Here is a 20,325-nt window from a genome sequence, read left to right as displayed (position 1 = left end):
CTGTATTTACTTTCATTTTCCTGTGTTTCAGAGGAGAGATTTAAATGCCAGACCATCACCTACGCGAAAGAGTTTTAAGTTGGCAATCAGGTTATTTTAGGAGGAAGGACAACTGGAGCTAGATGATAAGCTGTTCTCTGGCTGCCTCAAGTCTTGTTGAACATTTAGCCTCTTCAGTCACTCCTGGCCAACATTACTTTTTGTCTATTATCTTCTTCTGCCATTTCTGCTTTTTAAAAATATATTATTGGCCTTCCTGGAATGGTCTGTTGCTCTTTTATTCCTTTAAATGCCTTCTCCAAGCTAACCTATGGCAAGAAAACTATTCTGCTAATCCAAATCTATTTTGTTTCATGGCTTGTGTGATTCCCTTCGGGCTATATTCTTCTTTTCCTTATGTTTGGTCCACCTGTGGAAAAGAAAGGAACTGTGTTGACATTCTATAATGTGTTCAGGTCACCAGCAGTCTTTGGTATTTTGGGCTTATGAAAATTTTCACAAGGGATGACCCATGACATCAGAATAATAGTGATAATTCCAACAGTTTGGCATTCATAGGTCTATGAGGCAGACCTGCTCTTAATGCATAGAGGGGTTGCTGACTTTGCTCTATGCTTTGCTTACTTGCAGGTGTAGCTTTTAATGATCAATGTTCTGAGCTAATGAATAATCAAATCTATACATTCTTTTATGTGCCCACTCATTTATTCATTCATTCTCGTGTTCATTCAACAAGTATTTATTCAGTATCTTTTAAATATTTAGCATATGCTAGACCCTGGAGATCAAATGTTAAGCACCTAAGAAGACAAAGTCCCTGACTTCCTAGAGTTAACTGGTGGGGAAGGAGGGCTGCAACAGATATGAATTAAATAATCTCACTGATAAATGTATAATTACGAATTAAGGGAAGGACTTGGAAAGACTGGAATGTTATGGTTCCAAAGATCTAGATAACAAGGAAATTTAACATGACTGGTGGGAAGATGGGGAGAGAGTAGTCAGAGATAAACATCTCTCCACTCCAGAAAATGATAAAGGTGAGACTAGGAAAAAGTGTGTGTGGGCGGGGGGGGGGAGGGGGGCAGAAAAATGTAGTATGTTCTATAGAAGGAACAGCATGTGCAAAGGTTGTATGGCACAGTCTATGCCTCTTTCAGGAACTGGAAGACAGGCAATGCCAATGTGACTGAAGTCCACAGTAAGAGGGACAATGGTGTGTGATAATCTCTAGACTGACGTAGATGCAGGGCCAAGTCACAAGGCTCTGTGCACCTTGTTGAAGACTGGGTCTTCATCCTTCTAATGAGCTTTAAAAAAAATCACAGACTTGGTATAATCCATTTAGAATAAGAAATGGAGTGTTGCTTCTGCTCCTGACTGAGATCTTTCAAAACCAGAGTATGATGTTAATAAGTCAATCACCCATGTAAGTTTGGTATTAAATTTCCCTATTTGGAAAAAAGTAACTACTAAATTTCTCACAAGAACAGGCTCTTCAGTTTCTAATAATCAGAATGTTTAAGAACTTAGATAGGGTCTTATTTTTTAATCATAGTCAGTCAAATAAATATTTACACACTAAATAGCATCTCACAGATCTTTCTAAGCATTAAGATAAGTAGTTTCTTTAGTTGTTTTTTTTTCCTTTTTTAAAAAATTCTCACTCCATTTTAGCTTAACTGATGGACATATTTACTAGTGAGTATTGAAACAGATTAATACTTTAAGTGCCAAAAGGCAAAAACCACAGCTTTTTAGTGCCCTGTATTAATAGAGATCCTCTGACTTTTGACGGCTTACCCACTGTGATGAAAGTCCTCGAAATTCTTTAAGCATCCAGTTTGCACAGCTCAGCTTTTAAAAATTCTCTAATGAATATGCTGAGCCATGCAGTTCTGGGATCCAAAAGAGTAAGTCTGATTCTATCTGTATTTCCATATTCAAAGTAACCCAAAAAAGAAATCTACAGGGGCAAAGATATCTAGTATTATAAACAAATAAATTTTAACAACAATAGAGGAAAAAAATCAGATACTGGCCAACCTGCCAAGACCTAAGTTCAGGAGGCTGAATTTTTACTCTTCTAGCTGACAACATAATTACCCCCTACAACTGCGACAGACACATACTCCCTGTAGTGTTTTAATCTTTATTATTATATTCACAGCTCTAAAAAATATAACACAATACTAAATTATAAGCTCACGTCCTGTTCAACTGTCAGAAAAGATCCTAGTTTCCTTTTATAAGGCCGTACTGACTATTTACAGAAATATACATATTCAAAAGATAATAATCTCCAAAAGGAAGGCTATTAATGGTTCTCTAAAGCTGTGGAGCAACATTAGCAAAGGAGGCAATTACAGTCACATCAAAGACAGATAACAAAGTCATTGTTTTACCAAGAACGAAATGCTTGTCTTATGTTTTTGCTTGATTGCTAAAACATTTTTAAAGCATCTACAGAAAAATCATTGTTGGTTTAAAACTCAAAGATTTTAAAAATAGAGCTATTAAAAAATATTGAGGTCTCATCAAATATAAAATGTCTATAGGTAACTTTTCAGATAGCTTTGTGTGGGCTAGTAGGCATTTGAACATGGCCCCCAACATTCCCACCGCAGAGTACACACCTGCATAATCCTCTCCCTTTGAAGGTGGGCAGGACTGTAAATGTGGTGGGATAGTCACTCCCTAGATTATGTTACATCATTCAGCAAAGGGGAGAGTAATGTTGAATGATGTAACATATGTTATATCACTGTCCTGGCCAATTGAAGAGATTCTCTTCTAGCCTCAAAGAAGAAAACTGATACATTGTGGAGAAGCACACTTGGCAGGGAACAAAGGAGAGCCTCTTAGAGTTGAAAACACCTTCTGACTGACAGCCAGAAAGCTGAGAATGCCTTCTGACTCTCAGCCCCATAACCACAAGGAACAAAATTCTATCAATAATTGGTGAACATGGAAGAAGACCCCAAGCCTCAGATGAGACCAAAGCCCCAGCCAACATCTTGCTTTCGGCCTGGTGAGAGCCTGAGCAGAGACCTTGGTTAACCAATGAGAAGACTCTTGATTCATGTAAATTGTGAGATAATAAATGTGTGTTGTTTTAAGCCTCTATGTTTATGGCAATTTGTCGTGCAGCAATAGACGCTAATATATTCTGTATTCAGTAAAATTTACATTTTACTCTGAGTCAGTAAGACTAATTTTTTCAAGTCCAAATAAATGTAGGTAGAAGTTTTATGATAATACAGATATTAAAGCATACCATAAATAGTACAAATAAAGCATACATGGTACAGAAGACAGACCACTGAAATCATAGTACATGAGCCTTAGTACCAGCTTGGCCACTGAGTGATTTGAAGTAATCTTTATGAGCCTTGGTTTCTTCATCAGTAAAGTTAAAGTATACTACTAGCCAGGAGTCTGCATTTTAACAAGGTCTCCTGGTGATTATCAAGCTTGCTGAAGTTTGAGAAGCTCTGTTTTACGTATACAAGAAGTTTACACCTTTTCGTTCTTCCTTAATATCTTCCCATAGATATGGATCCAGGTTTTGTAGGATCTGAAGTTTATACAATTTAGGGGACTCTCTTGGAGAGTTAGTTGTAAATTAGAAATTAGTAGAGGATCTTGGGAAAGCTCATACAAGTGAGGGCTCTGAAGCTAAAACTTCACAAGTTTGAAAGAAAACGTTCTGCCTTCCATTGTTTTGGTTTCTTATTTATACTCATTTAATTCCAATACCCTTGAAACTGCCCCCCTCTACTCTTTCTCTTTCCTCTTCAATCTCTTCTTCTCTACAGATTCTTCTCTATCAATGCTGAAACAGTCACCTCTTTTACCCTTAAAACCAAAGAAGAGTATGCTAAAACAAAAAATAAGCAAAAACTCCAAGTCAAAAAATACAAATAAAAAAGTAAAATCTTTCCTTCAAATCTGTATTTCTTTAAATTTTCAGGGTTTTTTTTGTACTTAACTACTAAATTTCTTCCAAATATTGTCTTAGAAAAAACTTACTTTCTTTTTTCTCACTTGTAGTTTATTTCTCAATCTATTGTAAAATGGCTAAAACTGCTCTCACAAAAGAAATAAACAACCTACTTATTGCTAAATCTGTCCTTATCTTGCAGCATTTGACACTCCCTCTCACCACACTCACTTTTTTTCAGAGACATTTTAAAACACAGTGAAAGTTTTAAAATGTACAATGATTACATTTATGCCCACCACCTAGATTCTTCAACAACCCTTAACATTTTGTCATTTGCTGTGTGTGTGGGTGTGTATTTTGCTTAACAATCATTCAGGAAAGTTGTAGATATCATGACATGCAGACACCTTCAAATATTTCAGTTTGCACCTTCTAAAAATAATAATCTTTTCTGATAATACCAAGTACTATTATTACAACTAAGAAAATTGACAAAAATTTGCTAATATTATCTGCCACCTATTACATATTCGTACTCCCTAATTGTCCCTAAAATGTCTTTTAGCTGTTTTACTCATTGTGAAAGCTCATACTCAGGTATCGAGCACTGCATTTGGTTGTTAAGTTCTTTAACTTCTTTAAATTTTTGAACAGTCATTCCATTTTTTTTCCCCAGGATAGCATTAACCTTTTGAAGAGTATAGGTCAGCTGTCTTTGGAATTGACATCACATTCTAGAATTAGCTGATGGTTTCATTGTGTTTTTATATATTATTCCTCTATCCCCAATATTTGGTGTAGCCTAGAGCAGCAGTCCCCAACACTTTTGGCAGCAGGGACCAGTTCTCCTTTGAGAATCAAATGCCTGATGATCTGAGGTGTAGCTGAGCTGGTGATGCTAGCGCTGGGGAGCAGCAGCAAATACAGACGAAGCTTGGCTCGCTCACTGATCAGATACTCACTTCTCGCTGTACGGCCCTGTTCTTAACAGGCCACGGACCAGTACCGGACTGCGACTCCTGATAGAGGGTAAGGCTATAATTTAAATGTGATACAGTTTAAACATTTTTCGAGATGATTTCTTCATAGATGATACTGATTACTTCATAATACATCTGTAAAGGAGGCCCCTAATGTCAGATGGCCCTACTATTATGATGTTAAGTTTGATCATTTGGTTTTGCCTGGCAAGTTTTTCTTTCTAAAGATATATATTTTTTCCCTTTGTAATTAATAATCAACTAATCAGGCAATATTTTGGCACATGCAAATAATCTTTCGCCTAGTTGTATTAGCATCCATTATTGAGCCCTCATCTAAATCGATATTTCACTGGGGTTGCAGAATGGCCCCTCCCTTCTTCTTGAAAAGTTTTCTACCTTAAGCATCAATGATATCATAAGACACTTATTTTCAGTTTGCTTTCCCCTTCCATTCTGGTCCCTTTTTCAAGCTCCTTTGCTTCTATTCCTCTTTAAATGTTGGTATTCCTCAGAGTTCTTTCACATAATTATGGTTAGTACTTATTGATTTCTCAAGAAAGAGTAATTAGAAAAGTGTATTTTAATATAAAGAATTAGAATAAATGGTTTTTATTGTGCCTCTTTAAGTTTGTTTTACCAATGAACACAAGAAGCAAATTGTCTCTAAAAATTATCAAGCATAGAATTAATACTTTGGAAATTATAGATCTAAATAGTCAAATACATAGATTTTAAGGGTTGCTTTTACTAACATGAAGAGTTTTAAGCATCATTTAACTTGTGTATCAATACGGTCTCACTATCAGGGCAGGAACTCAATCTGTCTGTTCACAATCATACACACAGTACCCAGTATTGGCCTAGCCAGCTTTCAATAATGTGTCTGAATGCCTTGCTAAAATCTCCCTAAAAGGGGGTACTTCATATTTTCTTATTCCCATGTGCTAAAAAAGTATATCGAAGAATCATACAACAATTTGCCTGATTATAATTGAAATTTATAAAAAGATTAAAACTCAGAGCCAAACTAATAGCCACATCAACAACAAAACACATTGAAGACCTGTAGCTATTAAATTCAATAAAAACTTGGCAGGAAGTGTGATTATTCCTTTTTTTTTCTTTTTAATTTTTAAATTCCCACTTTAAGTTCCCCAAACCCACTCCATATATACTCATCAACTGTCTCTCTTGTTTTCACTAAATGATATATGTTCAATTAATGTCAATTCAAAATTCAATTTTCCTTAATTTAAAGGAATAGTAATGAAGACAGAACTATATTTTACACAGAATTTGGATAACTGTAGAGCTTAAATAGACAGGTCACCCCACCCACTTCCAAAACTATTCAAGAATAATTACTTTTATAATGGTGAATTAAGAAACTATAAATTCCCAATATGTATTTCATAATCAAAAGTAGATTAAAGTACATTTTATAAAGATTGCTTTTAAATGTATTCTAATACTTTAAATATTACGCTATCCAAAATATTTGATTATCTACAACATTTTCTAAATTTCTGGAATAATGGAGGGGGTTAATGTTCATTGTTATAAATGCATATAATTATAGCTAACGATTTCATAGCTTACTTAATTTAATAATCCTTGTCTAAGAAGAATAATCATGAATGTAAAAAAATAACATTGAGTTTTTTTTAATTGCACCACTTAGGAAATATAGATCCATAATAATATTGACTGGGATAAGTGGATTGTAGGAAAGTTTTGAACAATTTGATCCTTAATTAAAACAAAACTCCATGAAAAAAAACAAGTATTACCTAAAATGAGAATATAAAGTGTAGTCATTCCATTAGCCAGTGTTCTTAGTAGCCTAACATTTATATTTGTTGTGATTACAAAACAATTACCTAAAATTCAATTTATGAGTATTCCTTCATAATGTACATCATAAACCATTATAAGTTTTATATTTGTTTTTAAAGGGTAAAATCAATCTACTTATTGGGTACAATTGGAGAATAAACTAGTTTTCTAGGCCTTCCATAATACAGTAATAAAAACTGAATCACTGAGAACAACAGAAATTTATTATCTCACAGTTCTGGAAGTTACAAGTCTGATATCAAGGTGTCAGGAGGGCCATGTTCCCTCTGAAGGCACTGGATAAGGGTCTGTTCTAGATCTCTCTAGCCTCTTGATCTAGATCTTTTCTAATTTCTTGGCTTGTAGCGACTCTACTTCAGCACTCACATGGCATACTCCCTGTGTACATGTCTCTGTATCTACATTTTCCCTTTTTATAAAAAGAGAAGTCATATCTGTTTATGGGCCCACCAGACTTCAAAGAGGCAAAGGTTTGGTGCTTCAGTAGTTGCTAGGTGGTTTAGAAGCAGAAACTGTACTTGGTTGTAGATTCCCATGAAGCATGTGCCTGGACAAGCCCTAAAGCTCTAAGAGCATATGCCAAGGTGTGAAGAGCCCACAGGGCACACTCGCCAAAATTGTAACTCATGATAGAGTGAATTAGTTAACATATAAAAACTAATATGGAAGACTGGCTGAGAAACATCTGAAAATTTAGAATGAAGAGGAAGGAACTTGTTCTATAAAACATTAAAATGCAAAGCTAAAATCATTAGAACACAATAATATTATGCAAAAATCAGTAGTATTAGAACGGAATTGATACTTCTTTAATATACTCTAGAATATAAGAACTCAATATAAAATAAGGCACAGATCACAAAACAAGGATTTGGTAAATCATGTTTTCAAGACAGTGGGTCGAAATCATTAATATATTTTTAAAATTAATTTTGTGGACCCCTGTCAGTTTTTTTTTTAAATTGAAATAGAATAAAATAAAATTGGATGAGATAGGATGAAATGGAATGAGAAAGAATAGAGTAGAGCAGAGCAGAACAGAACAGAACAGAGTAGAATATATTAGAATTCACCACAAATATTAAGGATAAAAATTTTTTTGACACTTTCATATCAGTTATAAGAATGTGTGTGCATGTATATGTATGTCGTGTGTGTTCTAGATTGTGATTTAAAATGTAATATTTAACGTGGATTGTGATAAAAAAATTAAACATCTCTCCTATAAATGATTTGGGGTAGTTAATTATTTGGAAAAAATATCTTTTTATATCCTTAATCTCTAAAAAATAACAATACAAAACATATATGGATTGAAGAGTTTTTTATTAAATCACAATAAATGTACATGGACATATAAACATGATCTCTGAGAATTTTAGAAGGGTAAAAGTTAAGGAAGAAATAATAAAGGAAAAGTACTGCATGTTTGAAATCACAGACACAAAAAATGTACAATTCAGAAAGTAATCAAAAGTTAAAAGAAAATTTGGGAAAAATAATTGCAATAACAACAAAGATAAACATCCTAAATGTATTTTAAAAAATAAGGTATAAATAAGGAAAGCACTGATTCTATAACAAGTAGATAATTTACCTAAAAGATAAATATAACTGACTAAAAATGTTTACTTTCACATAATATCAAAGAGAGAAAATAATTAGACAATAGTAAAATATTCTCTTATCAAATTTTGCAAGGAGTGTTGAAAAAGATATAAAAATATCTGACGCAGTATAATTTGATGTGCACTATTTGGACACCAGTTTGGAGATATATCAAGAATCTTAAAATGTTATCTTTCTTTGACCAACTAATTCCATATTTTATGGAGTTCCTCCCAACAAAAGAGTTTGAAATAAGCACCATGGTTCAGGTATTCATCTTATCATTACTTGTAATGGTGCTAATTATACGCTGAATATGCCAAATAAGTGGAGCAACCTGCAGTAGATGCCATGTTTTCATCTGAATACTGTTTAATGAAATAGAAAAAAAATAACTTTTGATATATGAGAAACTCTGAATCAAAACTGTATATTAGTTCTGAGGAAAACATGATTATAAGGAAAATTACACCACCATTACCAATTTTCTCTGGGTAGGGAGACAGTGGTTATTTTAATTTTCTTCTTTGTGTTTCTCCATTTGTCCATATATCTTAAATAGGTATATATTATCTTCTATAATACCAAAGGCAATTCAGTTAATCTTAAAATAGCATCCTCTCTTGCCCTCTTCCATATGGCCTTAGTGGTGGGTCTCTAAGGATTTCTCTAATGAGAAATGTCTGAAGGTGTTGTAAACAGTGCTTTTAAGTATAATTGAGAGTTCCTCTAGTCACTTTATCTTTTGTTTTAAAGTTTTTTTTTCTTAATATAAACCTTGAATAGAATATTCACATCAATATTTTATTTCCAGTATCACCTGTTATGAATCAGAACTTGAAGGAGGTAACAGACCTGCTAATATAATAGCCTTTTATTAAGCATGAATTAATGAGTTAATACTATAATAAATAACAGAGCTTTCTAAGTAAATGTAAAGGGCACCCCTTCTGTGTTAGGATAAGGCATTTTGATTACTTTTTACTGTATATGAAGATGGTAGACTTTGTGTTGTGATCGCTCACTCAAATATCTCTTTAAAGAAGGACTTGCTGCCTGAATTACCTTGCCCCTTCCTGGGAGTGGCCCACATGCACTGACTGACCCAGGTGGAAGTATAAATAACTCACACTCTCAGTCAGATTTAGGAGGATGCTAAAGGACCATTCTAGCTAGGTCCAGGGCATCCTGTGGCTTTGGGCCTGCACTACAGTTTGACCTTTCCCTCTGACCAGTTTTTCTTCCTTCTCCTTCCAATCCACAAGTATTGACTTCAAGGGCACATCTCAAAAATATCTTACAAGGTAAACTGTATCTACCTTAGAACCCTAACCCAATAGAGGACAATGAATTACTACTCTGGATATAGGTGAGCTAGTGGCATCTTGTATATATTTTGAATTTCATTATGTCATAAAAAATGATGAATAAAGTGTAGACTTAGAGGTGCAGCTATATTAATGGAAAAGCCCTCAAAACCAATCTTATCTTAAAACGTTATAGAATTTGTCTTAGACCACCACTCATTAATCAAATCAGTTTATCATTTTATAAAACACCAGAATCAGTATTCGTGAGAATCTGACTGCAATTTATTTTGCAATATTTTAGTAAAATAACTTTCAAAAAAAAGAAAAACTACCTTTGTTAGCATCATGCTCTGGAGCAGTGTTAATGAAATGATTGACACGCTGAATGTACTGATTTACTGCCTTTCCTTGACCGTAATTAAGCAGTTGATTCTTACCCGTACCTCCCTCTGTTCTCTTCCACATACGGCAAGCAACAGTCATGGAAGTTTAGCAAATTAAGCTTTGATTTTGACACATTTCACAGTGCTTCCAATGATGCTGAAACAGAAAGTAGCTCTTAAAACCTGCTTACCCAACCTGCTAGTCTGAACTGAAGCTCTTTGCTGCCCTCTGCAGATAACTAGAGATGAAAATGGAAAGTCCTTAATTAGCAAATATTGCTTCCTTCTGAGTAAATAGAATTTTTGTTCTGTAAACTTTATAGAATAATAGACTAAACGAAGGATATTTGAATTAAAGTAAAATTAAGAATATTTCTTTCCTGTAATCTCTTTTGTACTATATCCTGCATTTCTGCATTTGCCTTTTTAAAAATAATTACCTAAAATTAAAACTACACGTTTGAAAACACTGTGGTAACACAAAATGAAGGTATAACACACATATACACACACAAAACACACACATGAATGCATACATTAAGAATTACTAATTTTTCTTTTTTAAAATTTTTTATCATTATATGTATTAGCCACATTTTAAAAGTCACAGAAATTATACTAGAAAATGTCCTCTGGTTAAAAACATAAGCTACATGCTCTATTTTTTTAAAGACTTAATTTTTTAGAGTAGTTTTGCGCACAGCAAAATTGAATAGAAATTACAGAGATTTCCCATACCCGCCTGCCCCCACAATAAGCTTTATTGTCACATAATAGTTTTTCTTGCTTTTTGTTTTAAAGCTTATTGTTGTCCCCCCAACACATGCACACTTTTTTGGCCATTGTTTCGTAAGAAAAGAATCACTATTTCAATCATTTCAATTCAAGTTAAAAGTATTTTGCTGAGCATTTTCTACGTTGTCAGAAATCAAAATGATGATAATGACAGTAAACAGCTGAGTGCCTACCACGTGCAAGACACTGTTGCACATATTTTACATATGCTAACCACTTAATCTTTGCAAATATTGTAAGCTTACCATTTTGTTGAGAATAGCATTACTCGAGGTTTCATCATTATTTAACACAAATCACCTTTCTTAAGGCATGAGAAAGGTCAGTTATATTTTGTAATTCCTGTTATTTCACAGTGAGCATGTGGTTTTACTCCTATTCATGTTTTCTGTACTTTAAGCTCATCTATGACTTTTTGATTTTCAGGCAGTGTGTTTAAGAATTTTTTCCCAAGAGATAATCAACTGCTGAATGTAACGTCTCTCTCTAAATATGAGACAACTTTCAAATCACTTCTTAAAAGTGGTGGTTGTAGCTTTGTGAAAATCAGATCCTAAAAATCTTACACTATTGGTCTTGTTTCCACTTAATTTCTGTCTTAATTTCTTATTTGTGTACTGTATCTCTGTACTATTTGTGTACTGTATCTCTATACTATTTAGAAGGAAACTTACCTGACTTCTTTATGGGCTGAGATTTACACTGAGGTTACTATACATAATGCTAAGGGAATCATTAGCAGTAAAAACAGCAAATACTTTCAAGCACTGATGACATAGAATTAGAGTCTAGGAAAATGTTGGGGATAATGTAATGGGAATTCACACAGATACAATGGATATTCAGAGTAATTATCTCCAAATGAAAGAATGGAAAATAGATTATGATAAATGTAACAATATCAAGAATCACTTTATAAAGCAAGCTTGGTGTAATTAAAGGTGTAACATCCAAAATTTTCATACAGTTTGGCAACTAAAAGTACTGACATGGTTCTCTGAAAATCATTTTCAAAATCATAAAAGTCTTACTACCTACCCTTAACCACAGTGACACAAGTTCACATTATCTCCACCCAAACCTGATATTGCAGAGTCACTTTTACTCCTTGTGGAGTCCTCCAGAGTGTGTTTGAGCAATCATAAGCAAATAAAAATAGATACTCTCCCGCCCTCCCCCTTTTTACACGAAAGGCAGAGTACTATGTGCACTACTCTATCCCTTGATTTTTTTCACATAATGCTATTATCCTGAAGACTTTTACCTACTAGTACACAGAAATGTTCCTAATACTATTTAATGGTGTCATAATACTCTATTTTACTAATGTATAACAGTTTAATTCTTTGTTAAGGTGGTTAGGTTGTTTTTCCATCAATATTGCAATGTACATCTTTATACATATGTGATAGTAAATGTAAAAATTTGTTTTTAAAAATATTTAAATAAAAATAATATGGCACTGAAAGTTACAAATGTATACATGGGATAGATACTGAGATCCTTAGTCCAGATCTTTCAGGGTGGATGAACCCATTTCCTAGGTGCTGGGAATATTGACGCTTAATGAAGAGGAACAGTCTCTGACTGGAAAGTGCCTATGGCTCCGAGGAATGCCCTTTCCAAAGTTGCAGACTGTGACCAATGACAACCTGAGGAAGGCTGTAAAGATCCAGGCTTCTTACCTCATTTTAGGAAGCTCTGGAGGTTTCACTCAGATCTCAGTTACAGCCTCCTGTGGGTAGCCTCTCCATCCATCCAGTTCTGCCTCCTTCACTTCCTTACAGGTGTTTTCCAAGAACATTTCCAATAAACGTTCTGCATGCAATTTTATGTCTCACGATGTTTTCAGAGAACCGATTTTAGATAGGGCATTTATACTTGATTAAGTCTGAGTTTGTAGTATTAAGGTTAGATTATCACAGTGTTAGTCATTTATTTAGTTAATATTTAAAATATTGGGATAACATTTTTATCTTTTATATATTTTTTTGGTCTGAAAACTTATTTTTCCCTCATTGTTTTTGTTTATTGAAATTCAATTTTTAGGTGAATAATTATATGTATGTTGATGAACATACAGTTGTGTAATAATTCTATGTAGGTTGATAAACATACAATTATGTAATTGTTCAAAATACAGAACAGTTCCATCATCTGAAAAAATTCCCTTGTGCCCTTTGTTGAAGGTCTGTTAAAGTATACTGACAATTTTTTAAAAATTGGTTTGTTTTCTTTAGACTGAGTTTAGAAAGATTTTAAATATTCTGGGTATCAGTCCTTTATCAGATATATATTTCACAAATATTTTCTCCCAATCTGAAGCTTGACTTTTTATTTTTCTAAAAAAGTTCTTTTGAAGAACTTTCATGTAATTTTTTAAAACTAAAATACCTGATTTATTGTTTTCACTATTTTGTGTATATAGGAGTAATCTGTTATTACAGGGTAATGGATAATAAAAAATATGCATAAATGCAGACATTTAAATCATATCATACAATATTCATAGGAGAAAAGAAGAAGGGAAGTTGATCTCTTTCTAAGCTGTTAGAATAGTTCTTCATAAAGTAGTTATAGAATACAATAAGTTCCTAATAGCAAATGCAAACTTGAATGCAATTAAAAGGGAATATGGATAGATATTTTGGTTATGTCAAAGTTTCAAGGCATTATCCTTGTTTATTTCCAGATAATTTTTTTCCTTTTCTTTTATGTCTTTAAGGAAATAAAAAATAAAGCATGATCTGGCTTAAGATGGAGAAATAAAGGTAGAATTCAGAATTTTTTTCTCCAAATAATAACAAAATGAACAAAAAAGAGGAAAATGTGGTAACAAAATTAATCAACAAAGCATCAGTCAACTAAGGGAACAGTTATGATGAAATGACAAAATTTAATGGCCTGGAGCCTAAGAAGAGGAGGTGATTCTGGGAGGGTAGCTCAACACAGCCAACCTCCTAACCCCATTTTTAATCCTAAATATGGAGAAAAGTAGATATTATCTTTTACCTTTTCAGAGTAAAGAATTTTAGAAATTGATGCTGGAGGGAAATGGTTAAATTTTGAATAACAGGTCTGACACTTTCAGAAAGAGAATGATTCAAAAGAAAAACAAATCAAAGTCCAGTGGTTTCTTTTTGGAAGAATGGGATACAGATATCCAATTGAGTAGAATAAACCTCGATAAAGGACTCCTCTTTAAAAAAAGCAAAACAGAAACTTCTTTATTACGGAAAATATCAATCATATTTAAAAAAAGAGTAGCATAATGGATTATAATTCACCCATCACCCAAATTTAATAACGAGTAACAACAATATTGTTACATCAATACTGTCAATATTGTTTCATCAATACTGTCACACTTTAACTTCTTTTATATTTGGTGCTTGTGAAAGATGTTTACCAAATCAGTCATTTTTGTATCAACAACATAACTATTACATAGCAGGCATTCAATGGTGTTAGCTAAATGAATCAATTAATCAATGAATGAATCAATCTCCATTTAAACATATTATTCCACTTTCCAGAAAGTAAGTCTGCCTTTAAAAAAAGATGAACACTATATATGATGAATGTGATAACATGCAAAGAACCAATTTCATTAAATATGTGCAAGGACAGGCATTTTGAAGATAATCAGGCTAAGATTATGGATTCTTCTTAAATGAGAAAGAGAATCCTACTAATGGAAACCTTTCTAAGCCAATAGGGACTGAGAAACACACCTGGTAGCTTGAAGGTGACAGAATTAAATGCTCAGGCCCAAATTCACAATGACAATTTAATGCTGAGACATCAGCCTGTACCTTAAAGCAAAGAACTTGTACTTATTTAAAATATGCCTTTTTGTAGAGCTATCACGTCCAAATTGATGTAATTTTACCTCTTTTGATTATGAATTTTCTTGCCTTAAAAAGCCAGTGGTATTAAGAAGTGTGTATACACACACATACACATATATACTTATAGTACGAATACACAAAGCCAAACATAAACATACATGATTACATAATTTCTGCCATTTATTTCCCAAATACCTCAGAGGCCAGTTCTATCTATTTGGGACCAAATGGATAACCTTCAATATAGTCATGAAAAAATTTGAATATATGATACTAGAATCTCTAGTATGTCAGCTAATATGTGACTCAGTAATTCATCTATTTAGTTTATTCCACACAAATACCTAAATATTTTGAAATATGATGTTCTTAAGGACACTATTACTGTTATTAAAAAGGACTGAGACCATATTTGCTCTAAAGAAGCAGTAATTTCTCCCCAAACAAATGTTAATAATTGAAAGCAATTGCAGTCAGAATGGAACTTAACTAGTCAGGGGAGAACCTAAGCATCTACTTATGGGAAATTGGTGGCATAAATGAGAATATGATATGGGCCATCAATGTGGGAGGTATTTTAAAAGAGCTGATTTGATCTGCCCTCTTTGATTTTCAACCTAATGAATAAAACATTATAACAACTTTAAAATTTATATAATTTAGTTATTAAATTTTAAAGTAGGAAGCAATATTATTTTAACTCTAATAATATAATTAAATTTAACCTTCTGAATCTATTTCAAAAAAGCACATTTATAAAAACCTGGTTTATATTTCTCCAAAAAGTAATCTGTTGATGGTTATTTCAGTTTCTATTATGGCACTACCTAGAGCTGAATTATTAAGAAATCAGACCAACCTGTATATGGAAAAATACTACCAATTTTAATATCCATTGCTAGTCTATTCCTTAACCCTTATTCATTCTATAATTTATACTTAACTATGATTCTCTGAGATAGTGCATGATATGTTGGTGCATATGGAATTAGAAGACACATTTCTAAATTGCCTGAAACATTTTTTTGCTCTGCAACAATTTATTAGCTGTAGGTAGTCTTTTAAATATTGATTATTCTAGAGATCAAAGGAGCTGATAGATCTGAAATGTATTTCCACTTAAATGGAAATAGAAAATGTCTCTATTTTACTAATAATGTTAAAGGATTTATGGTTGAAACTACATGGCAACAAATTTATATAAAAGGAAATAAAAAAAATGTTCAAATAGATATGGATGGTTGTGTTTCACAGATATACGCATATAGTTTGTTATTGTATTCTTTCCTACAAAGGATTCTTTAGAGATTGCCACTGTTTCGTGGAAGAAAATGAAGAATTGAGATTCAGAAGACCTAAATTCATAGAAAACAATAAAGTCATGCAAAGATTTGCATGTTTTTGTTTAATGAATACACACACATAATATTTTAGAAGGAGCTTCTACTAAAAGCATTGTTGGGGATTGCCACTATGCATTCAAAGAGAATCTTGCATTGAGATTCACAAGACATCAGTAGTTGTCCCAGCTCTGCCTATAATTCGATTTGAGGTATTCACTTAACTACTTAAGCATTTGATTCCTGATTTGTTAAATAATGAGGCTCTAATAAACAATCTCTGAGGTCCCTTTTAGATCTAAGAAATGCTAATATTCTATTTTCAGTTGTCAGAATAATCACCTTACTTTTGCAAGGAGTTTATACATTTTAAAGTTTATATAAGCAATGTATTAACAGTGGATAAAGAATGGAAATTGAAGATAAAGTAACAGATGTCCTACTATCCAGCCATAACCATTACTAATATATGGTCTCCCACACTTTTCCATATACGTATGTATAATTTAAAACAATAATAAGGCCCTCTAACTTGCTTTTCTTCCTCAATACAATATAACAAACACCTCTCCATGTTATTACATATAGATTTGGATAATTTTAAATACTTCATATGTATGCACAAAATATATTTAATGAATCTCTTTTTTTGGACTTTCATGTTATTTCTAATTTTGTTATTACAACAAACTATGATACTAACATCATACATGTATCTTTACTAATTTCTCTATTTCTTTGAATAAATGCACAGATTTGGGATTATTAGTTCAAAGAAGTAGATGTTTCTTTTTAGTAATTTGATATATTTTGACAAATTGCTGTATAGAAAAGTTTATCCTGATACAGTTCCACAGGCTGTAAAGCAGAGGGTTTATTTTCCTCAAAACGAAGAGAATCCTGGAAGCCTCATTCCTGTTAACCTTTGCTATATTGACAGGCAAAAAATGGTACTCTGCTCTAATCTCAATGTTCATTTTTTTGATTATTAATGGGAACAAATGTATCACTAAATGTTTGGGCCACTTTTACCTTTGTTAGTAAATTTTCTGTATGTGCTTTTAGCCTACCTGAAAAAATTAATACTTTATTTTTAGAGCAGTTTTAGGTGTGTAGAAAAATCAAGAGAAAAGTACAAGGGTTCTCATATACCCCTTTTTGTTCCTTACTACCCAGTTTCCCTATTATTAACATTTTATAATGTGGCACACTTCTTACAATTGATGAACTAATGTTGATACATTTTTATTTTTTAAAGTCTATAGTTTACATTAGGGTTTACTCTTTGTGTTGTATAGTTCTACAGATTTTGAAAAACATAAAATGTGATGTGTCCAACATTATGGCATCATACAGGATAGTTTTACTGCCCTAAAAATATTCTGTACTCTACCTATTGATCCCTTCCCATCCCCAACCCCCTGGAAACCAGTGAGCTTTTTATTGTCGCCATAGTTTTGTCTTGTCCAGATTGTCATATACTTGGAATCATTTTCAAATTGGCTTTTTCATTTAGCAGTATGCATTTAAGTTTCCTCCATGTGTTTTCATGGCTTGATAGTTCATTTCTTTTTAGCACTGAATAATATTCCATTGTATGGATATACCACAGTTCTTGCATTCATCTATGGAAGAACATTTTGACTGCTTCCAATTTTTTTGCAATAACTAATAAGGCAGCTATTAACATTTGTGTGCAGGCTTTTGTGTGGGTATCTTTTCACTTCTTTTCAATAAATATAAAGGAGCATAATTGGTGGATTATGTACTGGGACTATGTTAAGATTTGTAAGAAACAGCCAAACTAACACTCAAAGTGGCTGTTGGTACCATTCTGCATTTCTGCCAGCAAGGAATGGGAGTTCCTGTTGCTCCATACTCTTGCCAGAATTTGATGGTGTTTTGGATTTTAGACATTCTAACAGGTGTGCAGTGTTGTCTAGTCATTGTATCAATTTGCAATTCACTAATGACATATGTTCATATTATATGTACTTATTTGCCATTTGTATATCTTCTTTGGTAAAGTGTCTGTTCCTGTATTTTGCTCATTTTTTGATCAGTTTTTCTTAATTTTGATTTCTCTGTCTTATGTTGTCATTCTCTTAAAAGCCCATGAAAATTAGTAATATCAATATTTCGTCATATATCTTACAAATAATCTTATAGTAACTGAGTGCTTGTACCATTTCAAAGTTTCTAATTTCTTTGAAGCCAAATTTTGTCAATTCTTTTGTTTTCTGCCTATAGTATCATGCCCTGCAATTAAATAAATATTACAAGCTATATACTAACATCTATTAGCATAATTTTCTCTCTCATTTTTTAAACAATTAAATTCTTACTTAATCTGGAATAATTTTCATCTCTGCAGGAGTTACTTTGCTCTTTAATAGTTATTTAAGTAAATCCATATTTAAAAAAATATGCCACAAACTTTATTGATTAAAAATAACAACTATTACATACTATATTCCCACACATGTGCAAGGCCATTTCTGAACTTAATTTTTTCCACTGCATTTCTGTTGATTTCTACACCAGCATTACCTTACTTCGAATGTTGTGGAATTGTAAAATATTATAATTCCAAGTTGGGCAAATCCTTCTTCTTTTTTTCTTTCATTTTTAAATTTTTACTATTTTTTAAATTAATTAATTTATTTTGGTGACATTGGTTAATGAAATACAATAAGTTTAAGGTGTACAACTTAACAGTAATTGCATTGTGCGTTCCCCTCCCATAGTTAGATTTCTTTCTGTCACTATATATTTGATCCCTTTTAACCTATCTACCTCCCTCCTCCCTCCTCCCCTCCTCCCCTATAGTAACCACTAGTCCATTATCCATGTCCATGAGTCTCTGTTTGTTTTTCCTGTTCATTTGTTGCTTTTAGGTTTATATCCCACATATGTGATATCATGTGATTTTCAACCTTTTCTGTCTAGCTTATTTCGCTTAGTATGATTATCTCAAGGTCCATCCATGTTGTTGCAAATGGTAGTATGTCAACTCTTCTTATGGCTGAGTAATATTCCATTGTATATATGTATCACAGCTTTTTTAGCCAATCATCTATTGTAGGATACTTCGATTGCTTCCACGACCTGGCCACTGTGAATAATGCTGCTATGAACACTGGTGTGCAAATATCTTTTTGGATATGGGTTTTCAAGTCTTTAGGGTAAAGACCCAAAAGAGGGATAGCTGGATCATATGGTAGGTCAATTCTTAGTTTTTTGAGAAGCCTCTATAACGCTTTCCATAGTGGCCATACCAATTTGCAGTCCCACCAGCAGTGTATGAGGGTTCCTATTTCTCTACATCCTCTCCCACATTTGTTATTACTTGTCCTGTTGCTTATAGCCATTCTAACAGGTGTGAGATGGTATCTCATTGTGGTTTTGATTTGCATTTCTCTAATAGCTAGCGATGTTGAGCATCTTTTCATATATTTGTTGGCCATTTGTATGTCCTCTAGGGAGAAGTGTCTGCTCAGGTCTTCTGCCCATTTTTTTATTAGATTGTTTGTTTTGTTGTTGTCATTGAGTTGTATGAGTTCTTTGTATATTTTGGATATTAGGCCATATCAGAGGCATTGCTTACAAATATATTTTCCCATGCAGATGGTCGTCTCTTTACCTTGTTGATAGTTTCTTTTGCTGAGAAAAAGTTTGATGTAGTCTCATTCATATATTTTCGCTTTTACCTCCCTTGTATTTGAGGTCAAATTCATAAAATTCCCTTTAAGCCCAAGGTCCTTGAGTTTAGTTTCTATACTTCTATGCATTTTATTGTTTCAGGTCTTATATTCAGGTCCTTAATCCATTTTGAGTTAATTTTGGTGTGTGGTGATAGACAACAGTCTAGTTTCATTCTTTTGCAGGTGGCTTTCCAGTTTTCCCAGCATCATTTATTGAAGAGGCTTTCCTTTCTCCGCTGTATATTTTTGGCGTTTTTGTTGAAATATATTTTGTTGAAATATATAAATATGGGTTTATTTCTGGACTCTTGATTCTGTTCCCTTTGTACGTGTGTGTACTTTTCTGCCAATACCATGCCGTTTTGATTACTGTTGCTTTGTAGTATAATTTGAAGTTGGGCGGAGTGATGCCTCCAGCCTTGTTCTTTTTTCTCAGGATGGCTTTGGCAATTCGGGATCTTTTGTGCTTCCATACAAATCTGATGATTTTTTGTTCCATTTGTTTAAAAAATGCATTTGGCCAGAATTTGAGTCAAAGCAAAAACTGC

At 33.0% G+C, this 20,325-nt stretch overlaps 1 protein-coding gene across 1 annotated transcript in view; it reads right to left on the bottom strand.

Annotated features, from left to right (window-relative positions):
• Positions 1-20,325, bottom strand: part of LOC112474004 (membrane-associated guanylate kinase, WW and PDZ domain-containing protein 2-like) — a 348,332-nt gene that overhangs the window by 113,561 nt on the left and 214,446 nt on the right. The gene's annotated exons all lie outside the window — the stretch shown is intronic.

This window comes from Pteropus alecto, unplaced genomic scaffold (assembly GCF_000325575.1).
Source record: "Pteropus alecto unplaced genomic scaffold, ASM32557v1 scaffold69, whole genome shotgun sequence".
NCBI classification, from domain to species: Eukaryota; Metazoa; Chordata; class Mammalia; order Chiroptera; family Pteropodidae; genus Pteropus; species Pteropus alecto.
This window is presented reverse-complemented; position numbering and strand designations above follow the sequence as displayed.